The sequence below is a fragment of the Phoca vitulina genome, unplaced genomic scaffold, assembly GCF_004348235.1.
Source record: "Phoca vitulina isolate PV1807 unplaced genomic scaffold, GSC_HSeal_1.0 scaffold18, whole genome shotgun sequence".
NCBI lineage: Eukaryota > Metazoa > Chordata > Mammalia > Carnivora > Phocidae > Phoca > Phoca vitulina.
This window is the reverse complement of record NW_022589721.1, coordinates 10,764,249-10,771,475: the sequence shown is the minus strand read 5'-3', so window position 1 is coordinate 10,771,475 and position 7,227 is coordinate 10,764,249. Positions and strand designations below refer to the sequence as shown.

The 7,227-nt window shown below is 33.7% G+C and overlaps 1 non-coding gene across 1 annotated transcript; it reads right to left on the bottom strand.

Annotated features, from left to right (window-relative positions):
- Positions 1–6,512: 6,512 nt before the first annotated feature.
- LOC116639635 lies at positions 6,513–6,619 on the bottom strand. The gene has a single exon (XR_004300885.1). It is a non-coding gene; the product is annotated as a U6 spliceosomal RNA (small nuclear RNA).
- Positions 6,620–7,227: the final 608 nt, after the last annotated feature.

Sequence of the window (7,227 nt, the reverse complement as noted above, 5' to 3'; positions counted from 1 at the left end):
AAATTGCCATTAATAGCTATTGCACATTTAAACATTCAAGATTGTAGAGGACACTAAACGCCAGTGGTAAATAATAAACAGAATATGGGTAAGCCAGAGGAAATTCTCACAGTCGTGTCCACTTGAATGTCTAACAGGTATCTCAATATGCACGAAATATTTTGTTCAAATCTACCTTCAATGTGCTTTTGTTGCAATCTGATATTTCTCACTAAATAGAAATCTATTCTTTCAGTTTCTCGGGCCAAAATTTTTCAGTCATTTCCACTCATCTCTTTCCTATTTCTCATCCATTCCACCAGCAAATCCTGTCAAATCTACCTTGAAAATAAATCCAGAATCCAGCTATTTCTCATAATCACAACAGTTCCACTGTTTAAGACACCGTCAGCCCTTATTTAGGTCATTGCAATAGCTTCCAAACTGGTGTCCCTGCTTCCACCCTTAACCAATGGTCTGTTCTCCATCCAGGAACCAGAAAAGTCAGATACATTGCATTTATGTTAACAACAATCAAGTAGCTTCCCCTCTCACACACATTAAGCGAAAGTTTTTAAATGACCTACAAGACAATCAGCTACGTCACTGGCTTCTTCTTTTTTTTTTTTTTTTTTTTTTTTTTTACCACTTTCTCCTCAACTCTGCTACTTGCAAAATATTCTCTCATTATCTTTATCATTAAGCCCATTTCTGCTTTAGGGGCTATCAACTGCTACTCCCTTGACCTGAATATTTTCTCCCAGATGTCTATGGTGGTTGCCCTCACTTTATTCAGGTATCTGCTAAAATGTCACTTCCACGAAGAGTCCTCTCCTGATAACTCTATATAAAATAGCTAGCCTTCACACGACTTGTGATCCAACCAACTTTGTTTGACTTTTCCCTAAAATTCCTATTACGACCTGATATGTAGTTATTTATGTCTATAGCCTATCTTCTGTCCCTACTAGATAGTACATAATCAGGTAGTTTACTCAGGGAGAGGACCTTATTTATCTGTAATCCCAGCAACTCAAGAACCATATATGGTATTTTGTAGGTACTCAGTATTTTTTTAATTTAAAAAAAAAAAAAGCAACGTGAATGATTTACATAAAAAATAGTGGCTATATGGACAAACACAAGTAAACTTAAGAAAAAAGAAGGTATAAATGAAGCATTCTAAATATAATTTGACATCTAGGAAAGATATGGAAGGTATTTAAATTATTCCTTAAAATTAATGTGCTTAATATTCTGTTTACAAAATAAAACTTAACATCAAAAAAGAATAGAAACAATATAAACATTTTTCTGACCATTGATAAAATTATGTTATTTCCTTACCAGGAAAACAGTTTATAATACTGAACTATGTGCTTCATTCTTTATAAAAGATACAAGTGAACTATAGCAAGTTCAGAAAAAGGACCAGTCACAGTGGTTTTCAAAGTCAGATGGGTGGAAAATCTGCATTAAAAGGTTCTAGATTGACCATCAAAAGTCCAAACTTCAGCCCTAATCCAGACCTACTGAAATGAATCTCTGAGAATTAAGTCCATGAACATTCACTTTTAAAAATTATCTCCCAGGGGCACCTGGGTGGCTCAACTGGTTGCGTGACCGACTCTTGATTTCAGCTCAGGTCATGATCCCAAGGTTGTGAGATCAAGTCCCACCTCAGGCTCCGCACTCAGCGTGGAGTCTGCTTATTCCTCTCGCTCTGGTGCTCTCCCTGCTGCTCTCTCTCTCTCTGTCTTCTCTCTCTCTCAAATAAATAATCTTGAGAAATAATAATCTCCCAGATGTTATTTATGCACCTAAAACATGAGACATCCGTATTATATAAACATCTGTTAGTGGACTTGTGTTGACAATAGCCTACTTGATTAAATGAACCATGTGTCTGAGCCAAGTCTTACATTAAGGTGTCAGATGTAAATGAAGATAAATGGTTATGTTATTTTTAAACCTTTTGGTAACACTTATTAAACTTTGTATTGTGAACAATATTAAATTTCCCTTTGATTTAGTGAAAGTGCATTTTTTACATTTAGGTTTGCATTATTCTCTTCCCACTGAAAACATTAAAGCCACCAAGAGAAATTGTGGTTGCCTATGACGATGGGTATTTCCATCTAATTTGATAAGGAAGAAATGTAGATTTGGGGGAAACTTTATTAAATTATTCTTGGAATGCATTTCATTTATTTGTAATAAATATATCATCCCTAAAACTCGTTAGGGAAATCAGTTTACCTTGCTGCATCTAGCAGCGTATAGCTAAAAAAAGCCAAGCTATATAATGCTTTCTTGGGTAGAAATTCTGGGTAAATAAGCATTGCAAGATGTTAATTTTAAATAAAATTTCTCTAAATTACATGCATATATGATGTTCCCTTAATGAAACTGACAAATCAAATAAACAGAACAAATATTTTTTAAAACAAAAATGAAAAAAAACACTATTTTCTTTATATATGCTTGATACATAGAACAACATAGATATGATAGGTGGAATAATGAGTAAATTAAGCAAAAATGAAAAGTACATTATGGTATAACTTTTTTAAGTTAAAAAATGACTAGCACTAAATAATATAATTTGATGAAAACAAGAAAAGAAGCAATGTAATAAAATAATGGTTATTTGGGTGTTGGGGAGAGGCAGGCAAGTGATAACAATGTAGCATCTGAGTATAAGAGAAGCTACTATAAATTAATAGTTCTTACATTGGGAAACAGATTCATAAGCTCTCACTAAAAATGTCCTGTCAAAATTTATCTCTGATGAGATTAAAAAGTAACTGATATGATTCAATTGTACCTTGAATGAAAAACTGATATTGGAATATATGAATTAGCATTCTCAAAATTATAAAATAGGAACTAATTAGGATGTTAAGATTTACCTTAGAGATGGTACAGTATTTATCTTAGACACTGAAAACCAACCACTGCCAAATATTTTATTCTCTGTAAGACATAGTGTCTTAAAAAGAACAATGGCAACAAGGACAGCAAGCAACTCTCAAACAACAAAACCCATCCACCTGTATTTGATGATATTTGGGGATTATTTGCTTTTTATCAAGAGCTATTTATTTGCTTTATGCTTATTCTGGAAGATTCCAAACTATAAATTTCTTTAAAATTACTCTTCATCATCAAAAAATTAAAGACAAGATATAAGGCAATAATTTCTAACAAAAAGTTCATGTTTTTCCCTTTTTAGTTCCATTTTGACACCTGAACTTATTAATTCTATCCACTTTTGAGACCACTATATATTCTTAGTGATCATGATACAAGATAATTTAGAGCCTTATAAAAAATCTTCTCATTAATATGCTTCCACAGCCAAGGAAGAGGCAACATTCAACCAAAGTGGATTTATTCACATCAAAAGAAGACAGATTCGCCTTCTAACTTAAAATATCTGAAGGTAAAGGAAACTCAATACAAACAAAAGCATGCTTATGGATGGATGGATAGGAGTGTGTCCTTTTAAAAGGAAAAGATATCTTTTTCTTCTGTGATTTGGGGTAAAATTCCACAGTGCCTTTAGCTGCTTTCTGCTGGTAGGAATTTTCCTTCAGATCTCATTTTCAATGTAGGTTACTTGTATGATGTAAAAATATTCTTAATGCATGAACCAATTTGCCTAAAATCTTCTCTAATAGCTCCTAATTATTTTCTCCTATATTATACTTGCTGAGTGGGATGAAATAGATAACTAAAAATAAGCATATTTATGACAATATTTTATTGACTTATTTAAATATATGTAAAAAGCTCACATGTATTAAGTCCTTAAAATTCACCAGAAACTGTTGTGAACAACTTGTACATATTAACTTTTTTAAGTGTTAACTTCCTCTGAGCTAGCAATTGTCGCCTCCATGCAAAGACAAGGAAAAGAAGTCACATATTGTACAAGGTCACATAGCTAGTAAGAATTGGATCTGAGATCTATAGTTTTGTTTAATTGCAGACCTGATGGTCTTAACTATTATGCTTTAATATATCAAGGTTTGTTAAACTATTATTACCTGAATAATTAAATATCTAGAAATGTTAGCACAACTGAATACATGATTCTGAGAAACAAATGTTCCAATGTTCAGGACACTATTAAGTAGCCAAAATAAAAACAATATAATTATCTGGTTTCTTATATACACATATTTATTAAATAATGACATTTAAAAAATAATGACATTTAAAATAATTGTGCTTTATAGTCATTAAAAAACTTGCCTTTCAATGCCTCGGCATTGCAAGTACAGAACCAATAATGTGCTTTATTTATTTTGACCTTATGATAAATGTTCCCTTGTGAACAATTGAAATGGATATGGAATTTTAAACTGATTATGCTTGCACATTGTGAGTTAAGTCAACATCAGTGAAGAAACTGGGTTTCTTAAAATGCAGCTACATTTAAAATGTTGGGGAGAAAAGAAAACTGAGTCATTTGATTTTGGGTTGTGTCTAGTGCCCTGCCAGAGTACAAATCCCGTTAATATTTTTATTCAGTCATACATGTATGCAGTCATTCCAAAAACCTATGTTTTTGAGCCTATGAAACACAATAAGAACAACAACAAAATCATTAATTCTATGTCAAAGAAGAGGAATAGGAAGATGTGAGGGGCGGGGGGGGGGGGGGGGGCAATCACACTGCTCCAACCTCAGAGTTTTCAGAATCCAGAGAACTCAATCTTAGCCTGTGTTTATGCTGCTTGCATACATTCAGTTTGAAAGAAAAATCACGGAGATTTTAGGTACTAGATCAGAAGTCAGCAAGCTATAGTCCAAATGCCCAATGTGACCTTCTGCCTGTTTTTGTTTGTTTTGCATGCTGAACTGAGAGTCTTTTAAACCCCCAATATTGAAAAAAACCAAAAGTATCCTATTGTGTGACACATGAAAATTATAGGAAATCAAAATTTAGTGGCTGTATATAAGGTTTTTTATTTCTTTTTAAACACTAGGCACACTCATTCCTTTATGTATTTTTTACGGCTGTTTTTGCACTACAAGGACAGATTTCAGATGTTATGAAAGATGGTATGAATTGCAAAGCCTAAAATATTTGCTATCTTTACAGAAGGTTTGTTGCCCTTCACATATACTATCCATATAGGAAATGTTTACCGAGAAATTATCTTGCTATGTGAATGGAGCTACTCATATTGAAATAATCTTTTTCTGAATAACTCAGTTAACTCATTAGAAATTCAGACGATGCCCATATAAATTTTTTAACCTATTTTTATTTTTTTAAAGATTTTAATTATTTGAGAGAGAGAACATGAGTGGGGGAAGGGGCAGAGGGAGAGGGAAAAGCAGACTCCCCGCTGAGCAAGGAGCCTGATGTGGGGCTCAATCCCAAGACCCAGGGATGGTGATCTGAGCCGAAGGCAGACGCTTAACCAACTGAGCCCCCCAGGTGCCCCCGGATGCTGTCCATCATAAACAGTGATGGTGACCGATTAATATAATATTTATATAAGTACAAATGTGTTTATGTTGTCAAATATATAGTATTTTGTAGCATATATGCAATATTACACTATGTAATCATGGTGTTAGTTTAAAAAAATCTAAAATGTAATTCCTATCTACAAATACCTGAACATTTAAATAGAAAGAAATAATTAGGGGCGCCTGGGTGGCTCAGTCGTTAAGCATCTCTCTTCAGCTCAGGTCATGATCTGGAGTCCCAGGATCAAGTCCCGCATCCAGCTCCCTGCTCAGCGGGAAGCCTGCTTCTCCCTCCCCCACTCCCCCTGCTTGTGTTCCCTCTCTCGCTGTCTCTGTCAAATGAATAAATAAAATCTTTAAAAAAAAATAAATTGTATAAAAAAGTAGAAAGAACTAATTTATTATTTATTTGTCAAATCTTGAGCTATGTCTTTGGATGTAGTTTTTTACAAAAATCTCTAATGTTAGGATACATTAAAGTTGGGAATAAGGCTAATCCTGGGGCATTTAACTATACCTCACATTTCCCAAGAGCAGTTTTCCACCCTGATTATATTTTGGGACTCTCTTGGCTTGTTTTCTCAGAGGAGTTTAATTTTCTTGCAGCTCACAATATTAAAAAATAAATTCATACTGATAACCTAGATTTTAAAAAAAACAGAACAAATCAATGGTTATCCCAGGTAAACTGTTCTACCATATAAACGAGAACTCTGAATTCTATACTATTGGAACAAAACTCTCCCTCCAGACTTAATCTCCCATCAGAAAATTTTCTGTACTATATATAAACTTCACCAGGTCTAAAGTTAAGAAAGAATAGTATATTCGCTTCATATATTATTTGTGAATAAACTTTTTCATTGACTTTTGTTGTCTGATGCAATTTGACTAGGAATAGTAATAATAAATTATCTATTCAATTGTTAAAGAGTTCTAGGGTAGCCCTAATCATCATCTTTCACTATATTTTTATTCCTTTTTTTCTGTAAGGTTTTCTTTTATTTAAAAGATCATTCACAAAATACTATATCCATAGATTAAAAAATATGGAATGCTTCACGAATTTGTGCGTCACCCTTGTGCAGGGGCCATGCTGATACTCTCTGTATCGTTCCAACTGCTGCTAAAGTGAGCACTACATTTTTACTTGTAGTGACTTCATTTATACCCACAGTTTATCTTTATCATTTATATATACCTTAGCTATCCAAAATCTACTTTGGCAGCTCCAAATTCCCTCTTAAGCACCAAACCTGTGTCTTCCAGGGCCCACTGAATATGTCTCTGCATGTTTCATGAACAACTTAATCTTATAATATTCAAATCTGACTCCAGCTAGCTTTCCTTTTCTTCTCCAAATTTACCTCATGTTGAGTATTCTTAATTTCAGTGAATGGTATCAGTGTCCTCTCACTTTTCTGAAGCCAAAATTATCAGCATCATTCTAGACATTTTCCTTACACTTATTCCTCATTGCCATGCCTTCCCTCTCCGCATGCACTGAAACAACTGGAGGTTACTATTTACCAATTTTAGCTCCTAGGTGTCTCCTACTCTAAGAACTAAGTATCTAAGTACTCTCTCCTCTCCATTTCTACAGTCACAGTCTCAGTTTGATTTATCATCTCTTATGCTCATGTTTGTATTAGTCTCTTTACTAGATTCCTTGCCTAAATTCATTCCCAAACTATCCATCTTCCATAATGCTTACAGAAATGACTTAACAAGTCTGCTTTAGTTTTTAACAAGTTTGCT